Genomic DNA, 27039 nt, shown 5'->3' on the forward strand with positions numbered 1-27039 from the left:
CTCCTCCTCCTCCTCCTCCCCCTCCTCCTCCTCCTCCTCCTCCTCCTCCTCCTCCTCCTCCTCTTCCTCCTCCAATGTGCAGCAATTCACCATTTGTTCTCCTTGGATTTTATCTTTTCAACATAATAAGATAGACTGGTTGTTTTCTTCTTCCTGTTGTTCTCCTTCTTCTTCTCCTCATTTTTCTCCTTCACGTCCTCCTGCTCCAGGCAGCACATCACATAATTTTTAGCTTCGAATTTATTCTTTCAACATGATAAGATTTACTGATAGTTTTCTCTTTATTTCTTGTTCTTCTTCTTTTCCTCCTCCTCCTCCTCCTCCTTCTTTTTTCATGTGCAGCAATTCAAAATTTATTTTGCTTAGATTTTATTATTTCAACAAAATAAGATAGTCTGGTTGTTTCCTCCTCCTCCTCCTCCTCCTCCTCCTCCTCCTCCTCCTCCTCCTCCTCCTCCTCCTCCTCCTTCTCCTCTAATGCGCAGCATTTCACCATTTCTTTTCCTCGGATTTTTTCTTTTCAACATAATAAGATAGACTGGTTGTTTTTCTTCATGTTGTTTTTCATTCTTTTTCTCCTCCTCCTCCTCTCACCTCCTCCTCCTCCTCCAGGCAGCAAATCACAATTTTTTAAGCTTGGAATTTATTCTTTCAACATGATAAGATTGACTGACAGTTTTCTTTTTCTCCTGCTTGTTCTTCTTCTTTTCCTCCTCCTTCTCCTCCTCCTCCTCCTCGTCCATCGTCCAGCAATTCACAGTTTTTCTAGCTTGGATTTTATTCCTTTTACATTATAATATTTACTGATTTATTATTAATCTTCCTTTTTACCCACCTCCTCCTACTCCTCCTGCTCCTTTTTCTTGTCTGGGCAGCTATTCACAATTTTTCTAGCTTGGATATTATTGTTTCAACATAATAAGTTTGACGGATTCTTTCTTTCTTCTCCTCCTTCTTTTCCTTCTCCTTCTCTTCTTCCTTTTTTTCTTTCTTTTCCTCCTTTTCCTTTTTCTCCTCTGGGCAGCAATTCACAATTTCTCTAGCTTGGATTTCATTCTGAAGTATCTACACCTGGGCATAAGTAACTTACCTTGTGACTTAAATGCAGTATTTACAATTGTTAAGAATATACTGGGTGTAACTTACTTACCTTGTGACTTAAGTATTTACAATTGTTAACTATTTACAACTGGGTGTAACTTACCTTGTGACTTAAGTATTTACAATTGCTAAGTATTTACAACTGGGTGTAACTTACCTTGTGACTGACGTATTCCATTATATTTATCTGATGTAAGGAGACTTGTGATTTTTTCACAAAATTTTCTGTTCTTCTTTATCTCATGGAAATAACTTTTTTGTTTTATGTAAGCAACTCTACTTGTAATATCTACAAGCAGACCCTGAGTGCAATAAGGTTGTTGGCGAAACATAGCTTCTGAACCTTGCAGATGTTTTGTGTCTGTCATCTTTTATCTTCCACACACCATCTATCCAGGTTGGGACCCTCTAGCTGGCCAAGAGCCCCCAGCCAACGTGCATCTCCTCGCATAGATTTACTGAATGTTTCCTCCTTTTCCTCATCTTTCTAGCTGTGCAAAATTTTTGTAGTCGGGATTTTATTCTTTCAACATAATAGCATTGACTGACTTCTTCTTTTCCTCCTCCTCCTCCTCCTCCTCCTCCTCCTCCTCCTCCTCCTCCTTTTATGTGCAGCAATTCGAAATTTGTTTTGCTTGAATTTTATCCTTTCAGCATAAGATTGGTTGCTTCCTCCTCCTCCTCCTCCTCCTCCTCCTCCTCCTCCTCCTCCTCCTCCTCCAATGCGCAGCAATTCACCATTTGTTCTGCTTGGATTTTATCTTTTCCACATAATAAGATAGACTGGTTGTTTTCTCCTGCCTGTTGTTCTCCTTCTTCTTCTCCTCCTCCTCTTCCTCCACCTCCTCCTCCTCCAGGCAGCAAATCACAATTTTTTTAGCTTGGAATTTATTCTTTCAACATAAGATTTACTGATAGTTTGCTCTTTTTTTTCTTCTTCTTTTTTTTCTCCTGCTCCTCCTCCTCCTCCGCCTCCTCCTCCGCCTCCTCCTCCATTTATGATGTGCAGCAACTCAAAATGTGTTTTGCTTGGATTTTATTCTTTCAAAAAATAAGATAATCTGGTTGTTTCCTGCTCCTCCTCCTCCTCCTCCTCCTCCTCCTCCTCCTCCTCTTCCTCCTCTAATGAGCAGCATTTCACCATTTCTTTTCCTTGGATTTTTTCTTTTCAACATAATAAGATAGACTGATTGTTTTCTTCTTGTTGTTGTTCTTTCTTTTTCTCCTCCTCCTCCTCCTCCACCTCCTTCTCCTCCTCCAGGCAGCAAATCACAATTTTTTAAGCTTGGAATTTATTCTTTCAACATGATAAGATTGACTGACAGTTTTCTTTTTCTCCTGCTTGTTCTTCTTCTTTTCCTCCTCCCCCTCCTCCTCCTTCTCCTCCTCCTCTTCTGCCTTCTCCTCCTCCTCGTCCATCATCCAGCAATTCACAGTTTTTCTAGCTTGGATTTTATTCTTTTTACATTATAATATTTACTGATTTATTATTAATCTTCCTTTTTACCCACCTCCTCCTACTCCTCCTGCTCCTTTTTCTTGTTTGGGCAGCTATTCACAATTTTTCTAGCTTAGATATTACTGCTTCAACATAATAAGTTTGATGGATTCTTTCTTCCTTCTCCTTTTCCTTCTCCTTCTCTTCTTCCTTTTTTCTTTCTTTTCCTCCTTTTCCTTTTTCTCCTCTGGGCAGCAATTCACAATTTCTCTAGCTTGGATTTCATTCTGAAGTATCTACACATGGGCATAAGTAACTTACCTTGTGACTTAACTGCAGTATTTACAATTGTTTAGAATATACTGGGTGTAACTTACTTACCTTGTGACTTAAGTATTTACAATTGCTAAGTTTTTACAACTGGGTGTAACTTACCTTGTGACTGACGTATTCCATTTTATTTATCTGATGTAAGGAGACTTGTGATTTTTTCGCAAAATTTTCTGTTCTTCTTTATCTCATGGAAATAACTTTTTTGTTTTATGTAAGCAACTCTACTTGTAATATCTACAAGCAGACCCTGAGTGTAGAAAGGTTGTTGGCGAAACATAGCTTCTTATCCCTGCAGACGTTTTGTGCCTGTCATCTTTTATCTTCCACACACCATCTATCCAGGTTGGGACCCTCTAGCTGGCCAAGAGCCCCCAGCCAACGTGCGTCTCCTCACATAGATTTACTGAATGTTTCCTCCTTTTCCTCCTCTTTCTAGCAATGCAAAATTTTTGTAGTCTGGATTTTATTCTTTCAACATAATAGCATTGACTTACTCTTTTCTCCTCCTCCTCCTCTTCCTCCTCCTCTTCCTCCTCCTCCTCCTCCTCCTTTAATGTGCAGCAATTCAAAATTTGCTTTACTCGAATTTTATCCTTTCAGCATAATAAGATTGACTGGTTGCTTCCTCCTCCTCCTCCTCCTCCTCCTCCTCCAATGTGCAGCAATTCACCATTTGTTCTCCTTGGATTTTATATTTTCCACATAATAAGATAGACTGGTTGTTTTCTCCTTCCTGTTTTTCTCCTTCTTCTTCTCCTTTTCCTCCTCCTCCACCTCCCCCTCCTCCAGGCAGCAAATCACAATTTTTTCGTTTGGAATTTATTCTTTCAACATGATAAGATTTACTGATAGTTTTTTTTTCTTCTTCTTTTCCTCCTCCTCCTCCTCCTCCTCCTCCTTTACCTCCTCCTCTGTTTTTCATATGCAGCAATTCAAAATTTGTTTTGCTTGGATTTTATCCTTTCAACAAAATAAGATAGTCTGGTTGTTTCCTCCTCCTCCTCCTCCTCCTCCTCCACCTCCAACGCACAGAATTTCACCATTTCTTTTCCTTGGATTTTATCTTTTCAACATAATAAGATAGACTGGTTGTTTTTTTCTTTTTGTTGTTCTTTCATTTTCTCCTCCTCCTCCTCCTCCACCTGCTCCTTTTCCTCCAGGCAGCAAATCACAATTTTATAAGCTTTGAATTTATTCTTTCAACGTGATAAGATTGAGTGACTGTTTTCTCTTTCTCCTGCTTGTTCTCCTTCTTTTTCTCCTCCTCCTCCTCCTCCTCCTCCTCCTCCTCCTCCTCCTTCTCCTTCTCCTCCTCCTCTGCCTTCTCCTCCTTCTCTTCAATCGTCCAGCAATTCACAGTATTTCTAGCTTGGATATTATTCTTTCAACATAATAAGTTTGATGGATTCTTTCTTCCTCCTCCTCCTTCTTTTCCTTTTCCTTCTCCTCTTCCTTTTTTTCTTTCTCTTCCTCCTTTTCCTTTATTTCCTCCGGGCAGATATTCACAATTTCTTCAGCTTGGATTTCATTCTGAAGTATTTACACCTGGGCATCAGTAACTTATTTTGTGACTTAACTGAACTGCAGTATTTACAATTGTTTAGAATTTACTGGGTGTAACTTACTTACCTCGTGACTTAAGTATTTACAATTGTTTACAATTTACAACTGGGCATAACTTACTTACCTCGTGACTTAAGTAAGTATTTACAATTGCTAAGTATTTACAACTGGGTGTAACTTACCTTGTGACTGACGTATTCCATTATATTTATCTGATGTAAGGAGACTTGTGATTTTTTCACAAAACTTTCTGTTCTTTTTTATCTCATGGAAATAACTTTTTTTTTTTTTTTTTTCAGACGGAGTTTCGCTCTTGTTACACAGGCTGGAGTGCAATGGCACAATCTCGACTCACCGCAACCTCCGCCCTTTGGGTTCAGGCAATTCTCCTGCCTCAGCCTCCTGAGTAGCTGGGATTACAGGCACGAACCACCGTGCCCAGCTAATTTTTTGTAATTTTTAGTAGAGATGGGGTTTCACCATGTTGACCAGGATGGTCTCGATCTGTTGACCTCTTCATCCACCCGTCTCGGCCTCCCAAAGTGCTGGGATTACCGGCTTGAGCCACCGGGCCCGGCCAACTTTTTTGTTTTATGTTAGCAACTCTACCTTAATATCTACAAGCAGACCCTGAGTGCAATAAGGTTGTTGGTGAAACATAGCTTCTGAACCGTGCAGACGTTTTTTGTCTGTCATCTTTTATCTTCCGCACACCATCTATCCAGGTTGGGACCCTCTAGCTGGCCAACAGCCCCCAGCCAACTTGCTACTCCTCACAAGATGTCCTGAATGTTTCCTCCTTTTCCTCCTCTTTCTAGCAATGCAAAATTTTTGTAGTCTGGATTTTATTCTTTCAACATAATAGCATTGACTGACTCTTTCCTCGTCCTCCTCCTCCTCCTCCTCCTCCTCCTCCTCCTCCTCCTCCTCCTCCTCCTTTAATGTGCAGCAATTCAAAATTTGTTTTGCTTGGATTTTATCCTTTCAACATAATAAGGTTGACTGGTTGCTTCCTCCTCTTCCTCCTCCTCCTCCTCCTCCTCCTCCAATGCGCAGCAATTCACCATTTGTTCTGCTTCGATTTTATCTTTTCCACATAAGATAGACTGTTTGTTTTCTTTTTCCTGTTGTTCTCCTTCTTCTTCTCCTCCTCCTCCTCCAGGCAGCAAATCACAATTTTTTTAGCTTGGAATTTATTCTTTCAACATGATAAGTTTTACTGATAGTTTTCTCTTTTTTTTTCTTGTTCTTCTTCTTTTCCTCCTCCTCCTCCTCCTCCTCCTCCTCCGTTTTTCTTATGCAGCAATTCAAAATTTGTTTTCCTTAGATTTTATCCTTTCAACAAAATAAGATAATCTGGTTGTTTCCTACTCTTCCTCCTCCTCCTCCTCCTCCTCCATCTCCAACATGCAGCATTTCACCATTTCTTTTCCTTGGATTTTATCTTTTCAACATAATAAGATAGACTGGTTGTTTTTTTCTTCTTGTTGTTCTTTCTTTTTCTCCTCCTCCTCCTCCTCCACCTTCTCCTTCTCCTCCAGGCAGCAAATCACAATTTTATAAGCTTTGAATTTATTCTTTCAACATGATAAGATTGACTGACTGTTTTCTCTTTCTCCTGCTTTTTCTTCTTCTTGTTCTCCTCCCCCTCCTCCTCCTCCTCCTGCTCCTCTGCCTTCTCCTCCTCCTCTTTGATCGTCCAGCAATTCAGTTTTTCTAGCTTAGATTTATTATTTTTAACCCAATAAGATTTATTAATTTATTCTTAATCTTCCTTCTTCCCCACCTCTTCCTACTCCTCCTGTTTTTCCTTCTTTTTTGGGCAGCAATTCACAATGTTTCTAGCTTGGATATTATTGTTTCAACATAATAAGCTTGACGGATTCTTTCTTCCTCCTCCTCCTTCTTTTCCTTTTCCTTCTCCTCTTCCTTTTTTTCTTTCTCCCCCTCCTTTTTCTTATTTTTCTCTGGGCAGATATTCACATTTTCTCTAGCTTGGATTTCATTCTGAAGTATTTACACCTGAACATAAGTAACTTACCTTGTGACTTAACTGCAGTATTTACAATTGTTTAGAATATATTGGGTGTAACTTACTTACCTTGTGACTTAAGTATTTACAATTGTTAAGTATTTACTGGGCTTAGCTTACTTACCTTGTAACGTAAGTATTTACAATTGTTAACTATTTACAACTGGGTGTAACTTACTTACCTTGTGACTTAACTTAAGTATTTACAACTGGGTGTAACTTACCTTGTGACTGACGTATTCCATTATATTTATCTGATGTAAGGAGACTTGTGATTTTTTCGCAAAATTTTCTGTTCTTCTTTATCTCATGGAAATAAATTTTTGTTTTATATAAGCAACTCTACTTGTGATATCCACAAGCAGACGCTGAGTGCAAAAATTTGTTGGCGAAACATTGCTTCTTATCCCTGCAGACGTTTTCAGTCTGTCATCTTTTATCTTCCGCACATCATCTATCCAGGTTGGGACCCTCTTGCTGGACAAGGGCTTCCAGCCAACGTGCTACTCCTCTCAAATATTTACTGAATGTTTTTTCCTTTTCCTCCTTTTTCTAGCAATGCAAAATTTTTGTATTCTGGATTTTATTCTTTAAACATAGTAGCATTGACTGACTCTTTCCTCCTCTTCCTCCTTTTTCTCCTGCTCCTCCTCCTCCTCCTCATCTGCCTTCTCCTCCTCCTCATCAATCTTCCAGCAATTCACAGTTTTTCTAGCTTGGATTTATTTCTTTTAACCTAATGAGATTTTCTGATTTATCCTTAATCTTCCTTCTTGCCCACCTCCTCCTACTCCTCCTGTTTTTCCTTCTTTTTTGGGCAGCAATTCACAATTTTTCTAGCTTGGATATTATTGTTTCAACATAATAAGTTTGACGGATTCTTTCTTCCTTCTCCTTCTTTTCCTTCTCCTTCTCTTCTTCCGTTTTTTCTTTCTTTTCCTCCTTTTCCTTTTTCTCCTCTGGGCAGCAATTCACAATTTCTCTTGCTTGGATTTCATTCTGAAGTATCTACACCTGGGCATAAGTAACTTATCTAGTGGCTTAACTGCAGTATTTACAATTGTTTAGAATATACTGGGTGTAACTTACTTACCTTGTGACTTAACTTAAGTATTTACAATTGCTAAGAATTTACAACTGGGTGTAACTTACCTTGTGACTGACGTATTCCATTATATTTATCTGATGTAAGGAGACTTGTGATTTTTTCGCAAAATTTTCTGTTCTTCTTTATCTCATGGAAATAACTTTTTGTTTTATGTAAGCAACTCTACTTGTGATATCCACAAGCAGACCCCGAGTGCAAAAAGGTTGTTGGCGAAACATAGCTTCTTAACCCTGCAGACGTTTTCTGTCGGTCATGTTTTATTGTCTGCACACCATCTATCCAGGTTGGGACCCTCTTGCTGGCCAAGGGCCCCCAGCCAACGTGCTACTCCTCTCAAAGATTTACTGAATGTTTTTTCCTCTTCCTCTTTTTTCTAGGAATGCAAAATTTTTGTATTCTGGATTTTACTCTTTCAACATAATAGCATTGACTGACTCTTTCCTCCTCCTCCTCCTCCTCCTCCTCCTCTGCCTTCTCCTCCTCCTCGTCCATCATCCAGCAATTCACAGTTTTTCTAGCTTGAATTTATTTCTTTTAACCTAATATGATTTACTGATTCATTCTTAATCTTCCTTCTTCCCCACCTCCTCCTACTCCTCCTGTTTTTCCTTCTTTTTTGGGCGGCAATTCACAATTTTTCTAGCTTGGATATTATTGTTTCAACATAATAAGTTTGACGGATTCTTTCTTCCTCCTCCTCCTTCTTTTCCTTTTCCTTCTCCTCTTCCTTTTTTTCTTTCTCCTCCTCCTTTTCCTTTTTTTCCTCTGGGCAGATATTCACAATTTCTCTAGCTTGGATTTCATTCTGTATATTTACACCTGGGCATAAGTAAGTTACCTTGTGACTTAACTGCAGTATTTACAATTGTTTAGAATTTACTGGGTGTACCTTACTTACCTTGTGACTTAACTTAAGTATTCACAATTGTTAAGTATTTTCTGGGCTTAGCTTACTTACCTTGTGACTTAAGTATTTACAATTGTTAACTATCTACAACTGGGCGTAACTTACTTACCTCGTGACTTAAGTATTTGCAGTTGCTAAGTATTTACAACTGGGTGTAACTTACCTTGTGACTGACGTATTCCATTGTATTTATCTGATGTAAGGAGACTTGTGATTTTTTCGCAAAATTTTCTGTTCTTCTTTATCTCATGGAAATAACTTTTTGTTTTATATAAGCAACTCTACTTGTGATATCCACAAGCAGACCCCGAGTGCAAAAAGGTTGTTGGCGAAACATTGCTTCTTATCCCTGCAGACGTTTTCTGTCTGTCATCTTTTATCTTTCACACACCATCTTTCCAGGTTGTGACCCTCTTGCTGGCCAAGGGCCCCCAGCCAACGTGCTACTCCTCTCAAAGATTTACTAAATGTTTTTTTGTTTTTCCTCCTTTTTCTAGCAATGCAAAATTTTTGTATTCTGGATTTTATTCTTTCAACATAATAGCATTGACTGACTCTTTTCTCCTCTTGCTCCTCCTCCTTTTCTTCCTCCTCCTCCTCTGTTTTCTCCTCCTCGTCGATCGTCCAGCAATTCACAGTTTTTCTAGCTTGGATTTATTTCTTTTAACCTAATAAGATTTACTGATTTATTCTTAATCTTACTTCTTCCCCACCTCCTCCTACTCCTCCTGTTTTTCTTTTTTGGGCAGCAATTCACAATTTCTCTAGCTTGGATATTATTGTTTCAACATAATAAGTTTGACGGATTCTTTCTTCCTCCTCCTCCTTCTTTTCCTTTTCCTTCTTCTCTTCCTTTTTTTCTTTCTCCTCCTCCTTTTCCTTTTTTTCCTCCAGGCAGATATTCACAATTTCTCTAGCTTGGATTTCATTCTCAAGTATTTACACCTGGGCATAAGTAACTTACCTTGTGACTTAACTGCAGTATTTACAATTGTTTAGAATTTACTTGGTGTAACTTACTTACCTTGTGACTTAAGTATTTACAATTGTTAACTATTTACAACTGGGCGTAACTTACTTACCACGTGACTTAAGTTTTTACAATTGCTAAGTATTTACAACTGGGTGTAACTTACCTTGTGACTGACGTATTCCATTATATTTATCTGATGTAAGGAGACTTGTGATTTTTTTGCAAAACTTTCTGTTCTTCTTTATCTCATCGAAAGAACTTTTTTGTTTTATGTAAGCAACTCTACCTTAATATCTACAAGCAGACCCTGAGTGCAATAAGGTTGTTGGCGAAACATAGCTTCTGAACTTTGCAGACGTTTTCTGTCTGTCATCTTTTATCTTCCGAACACCATCTATCCAGGTTGGGACATTCTTGCTAGCTAGAGCCCCCAGCCAACATGCTACTCCTCTCAAAGGTCTACTGAATGTTTCCGCCTTTTCCTCCTCTTTCTAGCAATGCAAAATTTTTGTAGTCTGGATTTTATTCGTTCAACATAATAGCGTTGACTGACTCTTTCCTCCTCCTCCTCCTCCTCCTTCTTTTCCTTCTCGTCCTCCTCCTCCTCCTTCAATGCACAGCAATTCAAAATTTGTTTTGCTTGGATTTTATCCTTTCAACATAATAAGATAGACTGGTTGTTTTCTCTTCCTTCTCCTTCTCCTTCTCCTCCATCTCCTTGTTTTTCTTTAGGCAGTAAATCACAATTATTTTATCTTGGAATTTATTGTTTCAACATGATAAGACTGACTGATAGTTTTCTATTTCTCCTTCTTGTTTTTCTTCTTTTCCTCCTCCTCCTCCTCCTCCACCTCTGCCTTCTCCTTCTCTTTCTTCTTCTCCACTTCCGCCTCCTCCTACTCTTCCTGCTCCTCCTCATTTACTGGGAAGCAATTCACAATTTTTCAAGGTTGTGTTTTATGCTTCAACATAATAAGATTGGTTGTTTCCTCCTCCCCCCCCCCCTCCTCCTCCTCCTCCACATCCTGCTCCTCCAGGAAGCAATTCACATTTATTTTAGCTTGGAATTTATTCTTTCAACATGATAAATTTGACTGATAGTTTTCTCTTTCTCCTCAACTTTCTTCTTTTATTACTCCCCTTCCTCCTCCTCCTCTTCCTTCTCCTCCTCCTCCTCCTTTTCCTTCTCCTCCTCCTCCTCCTCCAATGCACAGCAATTCACCATTTGTTTTGCTTATATTTTATCCTTTAAAATTAATAGGATAGACTTTTTGTTTTCTCCTTCTTGTCCTCCTCCTTCTCCTCTTCCTCCTCCTCCTCTTCCTCCTCCTCCACCTTTTCCTCCTTCTCCTCCAGGTAGCAAATCACAATTTTTTTAGCTCGGAATTTATTCTTTCAACATGATAAGATTGACTGATAGTTTTCTCTTTCTCCTTCTTGTTCTACTCCTTTTCCTCCTTCTCCTCCTCCTCCTCCTCCTCCACCACCACGTTTACCCCCTCTTTTTCCTTCTTTTCCTCCTCCTCCTCCTCTGTCAATGCACAGCAATTCACAATTTGTCTAGCTTGGAATTAATTTTTTCAGCATAATAAGATTGACTGATAGTTTTCTCCATTTCCTCCTCCTTTATCTCACAGCAGTTCACAATGATTTTATCTTGGATTTATGCTTTAATCAAAATAAGATTCACTTATTATTTCCTTTTTTTTCTTGTCCTGGTTTTTCTTTTCCTTTTCCTCATCCATCCAACAATTCACAATATTTCAAGCTTGGATATAATTATTTCAACATGATAAAATGGACTGATTGTTTTTTTTACCTCCTCTTTATTTCCCTCCTCCTCCTCCTCCTGCTCCTTCTCTGCCTTCTCCTCCTTTTCCTCTATCGTCCAGCAATTCACAGTTTTTCTAGCTTGGATTTTATTCTTTTAACATAATAATATTTACTGATTTATTCTTAATCTTCCTTCTCCACCACCCCCTTTTTCTCCTCCTGCTCCTCCTTCTCCTCCGGGCAGCAATTCACAATTTTTCTAGCTTGGATATTATTGTTTCAACATAATAAGTTTGACGGACTCTTTCTTCCTCCTCCTTCTTCTTCTTTTTTTTTCTTCTCCTCTTTTTTTCTTTCTCCTCCTCTTTTTTTTTTTTTTTTTTTTTTTTTTCCTTCTCCTCCAGGCAGCAATTCACAATTTCTCTAGCTTGGATTCCATTCTGAAGTATTTACACCTGGGCATAAGTAACTTACCTTGTGACTTAACTGAAGTATTTACAATTGTTAAGTATTTACTGGGCTTAGCTGCCCACACCCCCGGAGTCAAAGCCGGTTCCTGGCCCAGTCCCGTCCTGCAGCAAGCCTGCCTCCTCTTTCCTTTCAACAGGACAGATGCCGCTGTGTCCTTTGCCAAGGACTTCCTGGCAGGTGGAGTGGCCGCAGCCATCTCCAAGACGGCGGTAGCGCCCATCGAGCGGGTCAAGCTGCTGCTGCAGGTACAGCATGCCAGCAAGCAGATCACTGCAGATAAGCAATACACGGGTATTATAGACTGTGTGGTCCATATTCCCAAGGAGCAGGGAGTCCTGTCCTTCTGGCGCGGTAACCTGGCTAATGTCATCAGATACTTCCCCACCCAGGCCCTTAACTTCGCCTTCAAAGATAAATACAAGCAGATCTTCCTGGGTGGTGTGGACAAGAGGACCCAGTTTTGGCGCTACTTTGCAGGGAATCTGGCATCAGGCGGTGCTGCTGGGGCCACATCCTTGTGTTTTGTGTACCCTCTTGATTTTGCCCGTACCCGTCTAGCAGCAGATGTGGTTAAAGCCGGAGCTGAAAGGGAATTCCGAGGCCTCGGCGACTGCCTGGTTAAGATCTACAAATCTGATGGGATTAAGGGCCTGTACCAAGGCTTTAATGTGCCTGTGCAGGGTATTATTATCTACCGAGCTGCCTACTTCGGTATCTATGACACTGCAAAGGGAATGCTTCCAGATCCCAAGAATACTCACATCGTTATCAGCTGGATGATCGCACAGACTGTCACTGCTGTTGCTGGGTTGACTTCCTATCCATTTGACACTGTTCGCTGCTGCATGATGATGTAGTCGGGGCGCAAAGGAACTGACATCATGTACACAGGCACACTTGACTGCTGGAGGAAGATTGCTCGTGTTGAAGGAGGCAAAGCTTTCTTCAAGGGTGCATGGTCCAATGTTCTCCGAGGCATAGGTGGTGCTTTTGTACTTGTCTTGTATGATGGAATCAAGAAGTACACATAAGTTATTTCCTGGGAATTTTCCCCCGGTGAACAGGCATGTTGTATTATATAACATATCTTGAGCATTCTCGACAGACTCCTGGCTGTCAATTTATCTGTGGCAACTATTTACTGGTTGAAAATGGGAAGCAATAATATTCATCTGACCAGTTTTCTCTTAAAGCCATTTCCATGATGATGATGATGGGACTCAATTATATTTTTTATTTCAGTCACTCCTGATAAATATCAAATTTGGAGAAATAAAAATATCTAAAATAAAAAAAAAACATAATAAGATTGACTGATTGTTTCCTTCTCCTCCTTTTCCTCCTCCCCCTCCTCCTGCTCCTCCTCTGGGCACCAATTCACAATTTTTCTAGCTTGGATTTTACTCTTTAAACATAATAAGATTGAATGATTGTTTCCTTTTTCTCTTCCTCCTCCTCATACTCCTCCTCCTCCTCCTGGCAGCAATTCACAATTCTACTAGAGTGGATTTTATTATTTAAACATAATAAGATTGACTGATTGTTTCTTCCTGCTACTCCTCCTCCTCCTTCTCCTCCTCCTGGGAGCTATTCATAATGTTTCTAGATGTGGTTTATTTCTTTTAAACATAATAAGATTGACCGTTTCCTCCTCCTCCTCCTCCTCCTCCTCCTCCTCCTCCTCATAGCAATTCACTATTTGTCTAGCTTGGATTTTATTCTTTAAACATAATAAGATTGACTGTTTCCTCTTCCTCCTCTGCCTCTTCCTCCTCCTCCTCCTCCTCCTCTCTCTCCTGGCAGCAATTCACAATTTTTCAAGCTTAGATTTTATTATTTAAACATAGTAAGATAGACTGATTGTGTCCTCCTCCTCCTCCTCCTCCTCCTTCTCCTCTTCCTCCTCATACTCTTCCTTCTTCTGGCAGCAATTCACAATTTTTCTAGCTTGGAATTTATTCTTTAAACATAAGAAGATTGACTGATTGTTTCCTCCTCCTCATCCTCTGGGCAGAAGTTCCCAATATTTCTAGCTTGGATTTTATTCTTTAAACATAAGAAGATTGACTGATTGCTTCTTCCTCCTTTTCCTCCTCCTCCCATCTTGTTTTTCTAACTCCCTGGCACCTTTGTTTTGCTGGCCACTGCATTTGGAAAATACTTTGGAGGAATACTCTAGTACTCTTAGTGCTAGAATTACAGCATCTTCCCTGAGAGATGCCTTTCAAATATTTCTGTCAGGTTCCTGGTTCCTATCAGTCTGGGACCTTCTAAGTTCAAATTCAAGACTTTAAGTTATCTAAACTACCAGGATAACTAGCAGTTTGCTTCCAAATCCCATATTAATCTACTTTTCTTCCATTATTACTTACTCTAAGGTTTTGGGTTTTGGGGATTCTGGCGGAAAGAAAAAAAAGTTATCAGAGTTTTTACCTTTGGTTGCCATGACTTGCAGTTTTTTTCCTCCTGCTCCTACAGTGCAGCCAAAAGAACAGCTGTTTTTCAGGTAGATAGGCAGATGACCATAGGGCTAAAGCGGTTTTGGGCCTAGACTCATATCTGAGTTCTCATCTTCTCCTGTGCCTTGGCTAGTAAATTATTTACTATATTGATAGCTCTTTGATGCTTAGATGTCAGCAGGGGGAGAGCTGTTCTGAATTGCTCAGCCATTATTAGACAAAACAACATTCCTAATCTGATCTTTGCCTTGGAGTCACACACTTGTGAAGTCCTGAGGTTTATCTCTAGCTAAAGCTCTAGATTTCATAGCCGCCGCTTATGACCTCATTAGTTTGGGAGGGAGAAGCAGTTGCGTTTTTCAACACTTTAAGGTGCCAAATGATAGGACCCTTATTAACCAGAAACATATTGTCCATGTTGAGCATTTCGGTCAGCAAAGCAGTGATTAACTTCTATCTCTACTGGCAGATTGGCAACCTCTAGTCCAAGTTCATCTGTTCCTCACAGAAATTTGCTCAAAGGGTCAAGGAGGAGGCAGCACACACCAATATTCTTAAAAGTACCTATTATTTCAAATGATAATGATCTGCATCACATGGTAGAGAAAATGGTATTTGTAAAAAAAATTTACATAAGGATTAACATAATTATTACTATTATTTTGAGATGGAGTCTCACTCCATAGCCCAGGCTGGAATGCAGTGGTGTGATCTCAGAATACTGCAACCTCTGCCTCCCGGGTTCAAGCGATTCTCCTGCCTCAGTTTCCTAAGTAGCTGGGACTACAGGAGTCCGCCAACTTGCCAGCTAATTTTTTTTAATTTATGTTGGCCAGGCTGGTTTCGAACTCCTAACCTCTGGTGATCCATCTGTCTCAGCCTTCTGGAGTGCTAGGATTACAGGTGTGAGCCACTGTACCTGACTGAATTAGTGTTTTCCGATCTAGCACCCAACTATCCCCAATAGCCAAATTCACATTTTAAGTTCTGTTACTTTTAATATCCTTCTTTTATCTCATTGGCAATGACCAAGTCACACGGGTAAGACTACAAACAAGGAAATGTATGAAAGTAATTTTTTTAGTTTTCTAGCCTCAATGGCAGAGAAGGCAATTTATAAAGAGGTTAGGATGGATCTTAACATAAGCCTAGTTATTTACCGTATATGCTTCAGTTAAAATGTGAACAATAGAACTTGCAATAATTCAAAGTATAAAGATGCAATGTGGTTTTGTGTAAAAAAAGACTGAGACCCACCCTTACACTTTACTCAAACCCGGAATTTTCTTTTTTATTTTTGAAATGTAAAAAGACACAGCCCAAAAGGAGATTTGTGCGGATAGATAACATATAACACACCATGCACACAATAGGTGCTAAATAAATGACTTACTGTGACTGCCTTCCATTTACTGAGTTGGTCCTTGTTTACAATGTCTAAATGTGTACATTTAAATGTTTGACCTCATAATCATGACATTTCTGATTATAACACGCCAGATGGATCACTCTCTTATTATTTACCAAGAACACATATGTATTCTATACCTACATACAGAAATGTTTAATGTCTGTAATTAAAGTATTTTTTTGTTTATGTTTATGCCACTTCAGTAACTACTCAGTTATTATTCTCAGTAGTTATTATTCATGTGTCTAAAGAGGAATATTTTATCAGCAAGCATCTATTCAATGATGACAGCCTAGATATATTCCAGATTATCATTTGCATTTCTATTATTCCACTTAATAATAATTGTGAATTTAAAATGAAGTTGGTGAAAGTACTGAAGAATTGCTATGTGATTGCAAAAGGAGAGCAGACACAAACACCACCCTGTACATTTTTACCCTAGGTTGCTGCTTTGATGTTTAGGTGCTGCACAGGTTAGCAGTCTGAAAGGGCATACTGATTTCTTTCATGTTTCTATTTCTTTCTTAATTAAAGCACAATTGGAAACATGCTGCCTAGATAGCTTAATATATTAAAAGACTCAACTCCAGAAAACTGAAAATCTTTAGTGCTGTGTTTCCCCGGTGCAGAGGTGATCTCAATTTACTTTTTCAGGTTTGTCATTACCCTATTGCACTTGTTGGTTCTATGTGTTTTTCTGCCAGAGCAAGATTTCCTAAAAAGTATGATGGTGAGCATATTGAAGCGGCCAGCTAGTCATGATAAGGATGAGAGATTATGTTCAAATCTTTTGCTTTGAGTTCCCTAGAAACTAGACACATATTTATAAACATCACTTTTAAAGTTTTTTTTTTGCTTTATCCTTGAAAACAAATGCAAATTAGCAGACTACAAAGACAGCATTTAACACAAATATTGATATAAATATTTTGGCGAAACAGCAAGCTGTTAGTTAGCTGTTAGTTCTGGATTCTTCTTCTTATCACCGGGAAGAAACACTGACAGTGTAACAGAGGAAATACAATGTCTGAGAAAGAAACTGAGAATTTTAAGATCTAAGAGAATTTTTTTATAGTACAACTCGAAGTTGTTCCCATAAAAATAACAGCAATAGGCACAGAAAAGTTTTGTTGTTTTTTTTTTTTTTGCATGAAATGCTAAGTGTATGAATGTATGGATTTCAGAATAATCAAGGAAACTAAGCACACAGCTCAGTCAATGGCACTATGACAACTGCCTAGGGATCTTGAAGCACTGGAAGTTGTTCTCATAAATGCGATCTTTCATCAGCACTACACAGACCATGAAAAGGCTGATAATGCATTTTAATAGACCTTGGCTATTAGCATTTTGGCAAGCATGTCGATGAATCTAAGAACTCTTTAATATAAGATTAAAATTGGAATAATGTTCATATTAATGATAAATCCATTAGTCATTCTTCTCCAAAACTTTGAAAGGTCAATTTAGTAATTTGTAAAAGTATTGTCACTTCTGAGATAATGGTCCCTATCTTTGAAAACTCAAAACAACCTTTATGTTTCAGGCGTAAAAAAGATATTTCAATCATCATCTGTTAATACTGTAAAGATTTTTTTATATTTCATGATAGTTAGAATAGAACACTTTTAACTTTAGATTTTAAACATATAATGTAATGTATGTTTGTATACATCTTGATTTACATGTATTATCATATCCATCTTGGTCATGGTAGGTGATAATTTTATATCATATATTTATGGTACAAAATTCCTTATGATAGATTAATCTCATTTAAATGTTTCTTGCACTTTTAGGGGATTCTACACACTTTGAGTTTCATTGTGAATAAATACACAGATTTTTTTATTTTTAAAATATATTTATTACCACATTAGGCAAATTTTCTAAGACTTAAAGGGATATTGGAAATCTTCTAATTTCTCACCAAATGCTGAAATCCTTTCTACCTATGTCCTGACATTTTAGATAAATCCTTCCGTCAGAGTATAAGTCAGTCTATTATTGAACAGCTCGCATTATTAGAAACATATTTTTCATGTTAAACTCAAATCTACTTATTTGTCCTAATTTTTTTCCTCTTCAGAAATATAGTGCATGATGTTTTGTTTTGGGTTTTTTGGCCTTTTTTTTTTTTTTTTGAGACCAGTTTTGATCTGGTTGCCCAGGCTGGAGCGCACTAGTTCATTCTCGGCTAACTGCAACCTCCACTTCCTGGGTTCAAAAGGTTCTCCTGCCTCAACCTCCCAAGTAGCTGGGATTACAGGTGTCTGTCACCACACTCAGCTAATTTTTTGCATTTTTAGTAGAGATGGGGTTTCACTAATGTTGTCCAGGCTGGTCTCAAACTCCTGATCCCAGGTGATCTACCCATTCCAGCATTTCAAAGTGCTGGGATTACAGGTGTGAGCCACTGTGCCCCAGCAATGTTTCTTAAAAATGTGAAGGCTGGCCAGGCACAGTGGCTCACGCTTGTAATCCCAGCACTTTGGGAGACCGAGGTGGGCAGATCACCTGAGGTCAGGAGTTCGAGACCAGCCTGGACAACGTAGTGAAATCCCATCTCTACTAAAAAAGTACGAAAATTAGCTGGGCATGGTGGTGGGTGCCTGTAATTACAGCTACTCAGGAGGCTGAGGCAGGACAATCACGTGAACCTGAGAGGCAAAAGTTGGAGCTGAGATTGAACCATTGCACTCCAGCCTGGGCGACAAGAGCAAGACATTGTCTCAAAAACAGAAAAATGTGAAGGCCAATATCATGTCTTCCTTTAGGCATCTATTTTCCAATTTAGGCCACATCTTTGTGATTTCCAATCCCCATAAAATTCCTGGTTGTTTTCTGTGATAGAAATTTTTTTCAACAATGTTCATCTAGAATTTAACACTGGATACTTCATGTAGTCCAACTGAGGAACTTCTATTCTCTAAGATCTTTCATTTCATTCATTTTGTAAATGTGAAGTAGTGTAATATGTTGGAAAGAGCACTATTCTCCAGATCATGAGGTCTAGAATCCCACTGTGGTTTTGCTGCAATTTTAAAATTTAACCCTGGGCTTCAAAAGCACAATGGCTACACACTTTTGTTTCTTTACACAGACACACAGAAGATGCCAGCATCCAAGCTCTGATTTCCTAAGTGAGGGATCAAAACTGTGTTTTCTGAAAAAACTGAGAGAAAAAGCCTAGGCCTCAGAGTCCAGTAACCTGCGGGTGTGAAGCACAGGCCCATTTCTCCCCCTTCACTCAAACACAGCTGGAGAATCTATTCCCTCCATTGATCATTAGAAATTTCTTCTTTGAAGAAAAAATACTTCTTAAAGAAAGACCTGGTGTTTGGAGGTACCCTAGTGAGTCACCTCTTCATTGTATCACTTTAAAATCAAACAAAGCCTGTCAGTCAACAACATTTGCTTATGTATGCATACATTAAAGTCATCACTTAAATTTCTCAGGCTCATGTATAAACAAACAGCTGAAGATCACCAGTTGTATGAGGCAAGATTCCAACATAAAAGGGAAATGAAAATAATCCCTTGGGAAAAAAACACCCTGAAGGAAATTGACAGCACAGACACCAGAATAAAACTTAACCTTAACCCAAACTATTATCTATGCTGATTATTCTCCACTTGCCACACCTTCACTCCATTCTACATACATTCTCTGCCCTACACTGTGACCAAGAAAGATGAACTCTAGCAGATCGTATCATCTTGGCTGGTTTCTAGTTGGGTTTAGTCTTAAAGAGAATTAGAGTGCAGGAGAAAGAAAAAATTAGGGGTATTTCTTCATTTCTGTCTCCATTGGTGCCAAACAACTCTGGCAATAGCTGCATTCTTTGAAGTCTAGCTCATAGCCAAAGGTGGTGGAGTGAATGTCTTGGCTCTGACTGTGTTCCATTCATGCTATTTCTTCCCCTCAATACCTCAACGGTGGCAGTAGTAATACCTTCCGAGTGCTGCTGGTCTCTGAATGCCAAAAAAATCCCCTGCTGAGGCCTCTGTAACTATATTTGAGCCATCAGAGGTAGATTCTGCTTTCTGCAAAGACCCTATTTCCTTTAGTATTTTTAGAGAAATATTAGGTATTTTATTAATAAATAACAAAATGCTATGAAAAAAATAAATGATCAAAATGCTAGAAATATTTCATGAAAGTTAAAAATTGCTAAAATAAAAGTATCAGTAGGAGGGTAGGAAGGAAGGCTCTCACAAAATCAGAATGGAAGGAAAAGGCCTAGAGCTGGAGGAGGGGTCAGAAAAATGTAAGAGACTCAGTGCATTACTTCTGGAGGTCCAACATCCAACCAATAAGAACCACACGAAGAAAGAAGAAAAAAAAATGGAATGAGGAAATTATGTGAGACATAATATAAGAACATATTGTAGAACTGAAGGGTCCACTGACTGCTCAGTACACTGAATGTAAATTGCCCATAAAAGTAATAATTCTGGGAAATTATGAAACCTTCACAGAAGAAAAATTCTAAAAAAATGAGTTGCCCTAAAAATGTACTGTTAAATCGACCCAAGAACCTATCTCCCTCAAGTCCCTTCCAGCCAGTAACAGAGGATGACAGGGTACTAAAGCATGACCATTCAGGCAAGGCAACAGACTCCTTCATGGAGAAACTTTCACTTCGGGACAACCCATCAGCCTAGTTGAACATTTCTTGGAAACGTATTACAGTCCCAGTCTCTTCCCAATCTTCTTCTTCCCCTCTTTCTATGAGTGTCAGACTTGCATTGTGGACTAACAGTGTTCTTCACCTTCTCCTGTTTACAGGTATTAGCTCTTAAGTTCTCTACCTTGTCCTTGATAGTAATAGCCACTATTTGTTGAGTGTCATTTATAAGCTCAGTGCTTCGTATACTGCATATTTCACAAAAACTCTGCAAATAGATATTGGTGCTCCAATATAAAGATGAATAAATCTGATTTCTGTTAAGATTAAGCAACTAGTTCAAGGTCACATAGCTAGAAAATGGAAGGACTATGACTCAAATTCACATTTTTCTGAACCCAAAGTCAATATTTTCAATCTTTTATGTCTTATACTTTTTATCTTAAAGCTTTCATGATGTACCCAAGATAAATGAAAACATATGTCCACATAAAAACTTGTACATGAACACAGGGACACAAAGAAGGAAACAGACACTGAGGCCTGCTGGGCAGTGCAGGGTGGAAGGAGGCTGCGGATTAAAAAACTACCTATTGGGTACTATGTGTATTACCTGGGCGATGAAATAATATGTACACCAAACCCCTATGACACACAATTTGCCTATATAACAAACCCATATATGTACCACTGAGCCTAAAATAAAAGTTAAAAAGAAAACTTGTGCGTGAATATTCATGGCTGCACTTTTCACAAGAGCTGAAAAGTAGAAACATCTCAAAGGCCCGTCAACTGATTAACAGCTGTAAATATGTGGTTTATTCATATAATGAAATATTGCCTGACAATAGAAAGGGATTATGTACTGATATACATATACATATATCCCCTGCTGAGCTCTCTGTAACTGTATTTGAGCCACCAAAGGTTAATTCTGCTTTCTGCAAAGACCCAATTTGCTCTAGTATTTTTAGAGAAATATGAGATGAACAACACGGATGAACCTTGAAAACATCATGGTAAGTGAAAGAAGGAAGTCATAAAAGGTTCAGTTTAGATGAAATGTCCAGACTGGGCAAATTTATAGTGACAGAATGTAGATTAAAGGTTACCTAGAATTGAGGGGGACAAGTAGAATGGAGATGACTAACAAACAGTCTAAGCTTTCTTTTTAGTATAAAAAAGTATTTTAAATTGATTGTGGTGATGGTTGCAAAACTCTACAAATATACTAAAATCCATAGTATTTAAATGGTGTATTATATATTGTGTGGATTTTATCTCAAAAAAGCTGTTATAATAAAAACAAAGCAAACAAATATATTGCTTTAAAAAAACTTTCATGTTACACAAAAGAACAGATAGAAAATAATATTCACAGAATCTTTCTAGGCAAACCATATTATATAAAATCAACATGCTAAGAAACTAATTCATTTTGATGAATGACAAACTTGCATAATTTACATTCAAAACAGAGCTACTGTTATGAAATACTAACCATCAGCAACTATATTCAAGCATTAAACTTGGGGGAATATATCACATTGATCTTAAATTTCTGCAAGAGTTGTTTTTTGTTTTTTTTTTTAAGTCACTTCTCTGACTCCAAGCTAATAATGTTTTATTAATGCTACCAATCTGTAACTCTGTAGTTAGTTTTTAATTTCATTACATAATTTTCTTATTCATAACCTGGGGCGGTTTTTGCATATCTGTCTAGAGGTTACAAAAGAACATGTCTACTAAGTGCAAACTCAGCCTTAAATTAATCAATCTAATTTATCTTTGTAATAGGTCCACTCTTGGTTAAAAAATATATTTTTGCGTATGCACCATCCAATTTTTTTTACTATTAACTATAAAATAGATAAACTATTTCTATTAGCAAAAGAGCTGATAAATTGAAGTCAAGGCCAATGTTGTCTGGTATCCTACACAATTCAAATGCAAAACATATTTTTTTTTTTTTCTGGGAAAAAATTTTTATTTCCAGGACAGATATGCAAAAGCAACAAGTCAAAATTAACCATTCTATCTGAAAGAGAAGAAACATGTATCAACACATTCATTCAAAGAGAAGTTTCTAGAATTAGGCAAAAGTTACATGGCAGCAGTTATGACCTTTAACAGAATTTTGGGACACTGAAAGATACATCCTGCCATATCTGTTGCAGGGAAAATGTCTCTCAAGAAGGGTACCATCCAATCTGTCCTATACATTAAAAAATGGCCTCATCTTAAACTCACCAAATCATCTGAAGGATGAGAAAACAGGGTCACACAAGTTAGGTGACATCATTTATGGCAAAGCAAGAATCCGCATGTTTACTTTCTAACTCCCAGGCTGAAACATTTTCCACTCTATCAGTCTATCCTCTACTCCAGGACTTCATCTTTCTTAAGGAAAAACCCAAACCATCAAATGTCCCCTTGTTCTACCCAAGAATAGTTCTGCAACATATGCCGCCGGCTTCCTTGCTTTCTATGAGGCTAAATAGCCAGGCAGGATTTTATTATAAGGACCTGCCATATACTTGAAGGAGGGGGTTAAGTCATTGAGAGGCCAGGTTCTTGAATGCTTTCTCTGTTGGGATTATTTCCACACCATCTGGCTCTCTGCCCTGGACAGGTCCCTGCTCTGTAAGTCTTTCAAGGCTGTGAAGCCCCAGGTGGGGTAACTGTCCAATTAGAAGGTGAGTTCACTGGGTAATGGGAGCAACTGCTCATTGTGAAGGCGACATGATTGTAAAAGGCTTGAAAGGGGCTGGATGCCGTGGCTTGCACCTGTAATCCCAGCACTTTGGGAGGTCAAGGTGGGCAGATCACCTGAGGTCAGGAGTTAGAGACCAGCCTGGCCAACGTGGTGAAACCCTGTCTCTACTAAAAATACAAAAAAAAATTAGCTGGGCATAGTGACGGGCACCTGTAATCGCAGCTACTTGGGAGGCTGAGGCAGGAGAAACCCTTGAACCCGGGAGGTGGAGGTTGCAGTGAGCAGAGACCACACCGTTGCACTCCAGCCTGGGAACAAGAGCAAAACTCTGTATCAAAAAAAAAAAAAAAAAAAAAAGAGAGAGGCTTGAAAGCAGCATGGGAATATCAAACCTATTTAAATTGTTCAGGTTAAAATATTCAAGTTAAGAGTAATGCTGAGAGAGAGGAGAGGGAAAAAGTGTGCAGTAATGGTTTAATTTACCTGCATGAGTCAATCATATTTGGGAAGCGGGTGGAACTAGGAGTGAAGCAGTGAGCTGAAGACCGAGAGGAAAAAAACAACAATAAAAAAGTTAAGGGTCAACTCAAAGGTCAAAAGAACAGAAGTGTCCCAATTTGTATTCCTGAAAAACAGTTTACACAGTGATCTGCCACGTGTCGTGCTTAACATGCCATGTTGCCTCTGGTATCCTTATGAGGAAGCAGTGAAGGGCCCAACATTTCAGTATTTTTCAGTGGTAATTTCAAGCTCTGTAGCTCCAGCTCTCTGACTCTACCGTGTCTTGTCCTTCTTTTGAACTTTTCCCACTCTTCCCTGCTTTTGGTGATTCTTTCTCCTTCTTGTTTTTATTCGGCATGGCTGGAGCGAGGCGCCGCCGCGGGACTGAATCGTTCGCTCGCTCTCGTTTCCCCTTTTTCAGGCTCCCAGAGGCGGCGGCTTCTCTCCGCCCCTCTCCCGCCCCGCCCCGCCCCGCCCCAGGCCGCCCGCCGCTCGCCCCCATGTAAAATATTTTGCTACTTTTTTTCTTTAAATGATTTAACCCCCAAAGACAGAGGATTGTACTAGGTCTTTCATATTCTCTTTGAAACTCAGGGATAATTCTTAATTGTTGCTGGTATAAGTAATTAGGTTAAGTCATAATTGCCTTGAGACAATATTAAAGATCTAAATATAATCTTAAAAAGATCTGACACAAACATCTTGCCCTACGTCAATGTAAAGTAACTTTTATCCGTGGCAAAATGCTGAAAATCAACATGCTTTTTGAAATACAACATGTGAGTCACTCAGTGTGAAAGACTGCCTTTAAAAAGGCCTTTAATGATCTCCACTGTGGTATTCATTCCATTACATAATTCCCTCCCTTTGAGTGTGGGAGGGGCCAAGTTTCTCGCTTTAAATAAGCAGAATAGCAAAAGCGATGGGATGTCACTTCTGACATTTGGTTATGAGACAATTGTACCTTCTATCTTAGGTGCTCTCTCATGTTCTCCAGTCACTTGCCAGAGAAGCCAATTTTCATGCTGTAAGCTGCCTGATGGTGAGATCCATGTGACAAGAATCTGAGGAACACCATCAGCCAACAGCCAGAGGAATTAAGGCCTATGTGACTGGGCTTAAAAGCTGGCCGAGGCAGGAGAATTGCCTGAACCCAGGCGGCGGAGGTTGCGGTGAGCCGAGATTGAGCCATTGCACTCCAGCCTGGGTAACAAGAGCGAAACTCCGTCTCAAAAAAAAAAAAAAAAGAAAAAGAAACGGTTGGCCGGGCGCCGTGGCTCACGCCTGAAATCCCAGCACTTTGGGAGGCCGAGGCAGGTGGATCACGAGGTCAAGAGATCGAGACCATCCTGGTCAACATGGTGAAACCCCGTCTCTCCTAAAGATACAAAAAATTGGCTGGGCACGGTGGCGCGTGCCTGTAATCCCAGCTACTCAGGAGGCTGAGGCAGGAGAATTGCCTGAACTCAGGAGGCGGAAGTTGCGGTGAGCCGAGATCGCGCCATTGCACTCCAGCCTGGGTAACAAGAGCGAAACTCAAGTCTCAAAAAAAAAAAGAAAGAAAGAAAAGAAAAAGAAAAAGAAATCTAAACACATGTGTTTTATCTTTTTTTATGAGAAAAAGAAACACTGTAATTCAGAAAAATGAATAACCACAACTGGTACTTTTAAATCTTACCAGACTATTTAAATGTAACCATTATGAAAACCACATTTGAACATGTGTGCCAAAACACAAATGTGATCATGTCACTGCCTCATTAAATGGAAAGCCCATTCAATGATTTTAGAATGATTTTAGAAGAGTATTTAGATGCTAAATACCCTCGTAGCACACAACCCCTGCTATGCTATCTGGATTTATCCCTAGGCAATTCTTCAGTCAATTTCTATGCACCAATCTTAGTAAAATTTCACGTTACTATATTAATTCCTGCACAGCTTTCAGGTCTCAGCTTCTCTGCCTCTGAGAATGTCCGTAATTCTTAGGCTCCCATACTCTCCTTGAATTACGACAGTTGCTTTTGCATTAACTATTCTTCTTGTGTCTGTTCTGTGGTACCATGTTATCATTGCATTTATAAAACTGCTTATTTACATTTAAAAGGTCGCTATGTATTTCCAATTTTAAGATAGTAAAATTAACTCTAACCTTTTTCTCCCTTAAACTTTCATAAAGTAACAAAGGCAATTAGAAATATAAAAGAGAACTCTATCATCAGTAAAATAGGAAGAAATACACGAACACACACGCGAAGATGACCGACCACTAACAGCTCAGGATTGTAGCTCCCAGTGAAAGCCCAGAGAACGAGACGACACCACACTTTTAGACGAATTTTCGTCACTCACCGATCAGCCGATTCCCAGTGGAGGAGCCCCACGGGTCGCCAGCGCGACTCTTGTGGCCGCCGCAGCAGTTTTGCCGGCGTCTCGGCGCAGCAGCTCTTCATGCAGAGCCAACGGGACTGCTTCCCCTACTGACCGGAGTTTGGAGCTCCGGGAAGTCAGAGCCGCTTGTTGCGGACTCAAGAGGGAAGCCAGACCAGAGATTCCCGGGCAGAAGAGCACCATCAGTCTTACTGCTGCTATTTAGGCTGCCACAGTGGGTTGCTCGAATCCCAGCACTGGGAATCAATAAGTCGGACGTCGACTCAGAAAACTAATTAGAAAGGCGGGTCATCTACAATGAAGGGAAAAAAACAGCCTAAGAAGGCTGAGTATGCTTAAAATCAGAACTCATAAGCAACGGAACAAGCCCTGATGGAAAAGGACTCATTAGCAACCGAACAAGCCCTGATGGAAAAGGACTCATCAGTAACGGAACAAGCCCTGATGGAAAAGGACTGTGTTCCATTATCTGAAGTAGGCTTTAAAAGGTGGATGATAAGAAACTTCTGGGAGTTAAAGGAACTTGTTCTAACCCAATGTAAAGAAACTAAGAACTTGGAAAAAAGGTTAGATGAAATGTTGAAAAGAATAGACAATATAGAGAGGAATACAAATGAACGTATGGAGTTGAAAAATACAACACGAGAACTTAGTGAAATATGTACAAGCTTAAACAGCCGAATGGATCAAGCAGAAGAAAGGGTATCAGAGGTCGAAGATCAACTTAATGAAACAAAACAATAAGACAAGAATAGAGAAAAAAGGATAAAAAGGAATGAGCAAAGTCTCCAAGCAATATGGGACTATGTGAAAAGACCTAATATACGCTTGATTGGTGTACCTGAATGTGACGGAGAAAATGAATGCAAGCTGGAAAATACTCTCCAGGACATTATCCAGGAAAATTTTCCTAATTTAGCAAAGCAGGACACTATTCAACCCCAGGCAATACAGAGAACACCACAAAGATATTCCTCAAGAAGACCAACCCCAAGGCACATAATCGTTAGATTCACCAAGATCGAAATGAAGGAGAAAATATTAAGGGCAGCCAGAGAGAAAGATCAAGTTACCCATAAAGGTAAGCCTATTAGGCTTACAGCAGATCTCTCAGCAGAAACCCTACAAGCTAGAAGAGAGTGGGGGCCAATATTCAATATACTTAATCAACAGAACTTTCAGCCCAGAATTTCATATCCTGCCAATTTAAGCTTTACATTTGAAGGAA

General features: G+C 39.2%; 1 protein-coding gene and 1 pseudogene across 6 annotated transcripts in view; one reads left to right on the forward strand and one right to left on the reverse strand.

The window, feature by feature from the left end:
* Window positions 1-7827: 7827 nt before the first annotated feature.
* On the forward strand, window positions 7828-12730 carry LOC100395182 (ADP/ATP translocase 2 pseudogene; annotated as a pseudogene).
* The window catches only part of LOC128930216 (spermatogenesis-associated protein 17-like), an 80490-nt gene continuing 62664 nt past the window's right edge, over window positions 9214-27039 (reverse strand). For 3 of the 6 annotated variants that reach the window (XM_078356567.1, XM_078356565.1, XM_078356564.1), the window contains 2 exons: window positions 12461-12699; window positions 9214-11969 (listed from right to left, as the gene is read on the reverse strand). The gene's annotated coding sequence lies outside the window, so the exon portion shown is untranslated. Of the gene's footprint in view, window positions 11970-12460; window positions 12982-27039 lie in introns of all 6 variants that reach the window. The other 3 variants (XM_078356566.1, XM_078356562.1, XM_078356563.1) reach the window with 1 other exon arrangement.

The sequence above is a fragment of the Callithrix jacchus genome, chromosome 19, assembly GCF_049354715.1.
Source record: "Callithrix jacchus isolate 240 chromosome 19, calJac240_pri, whole genome shotgun sequence".
Lineage (NCBI taxonomy): Eukaryota > Metazoa > Chordata > Mammalia > Primates > Cebidae > Callithrix > Callithrix jacchus.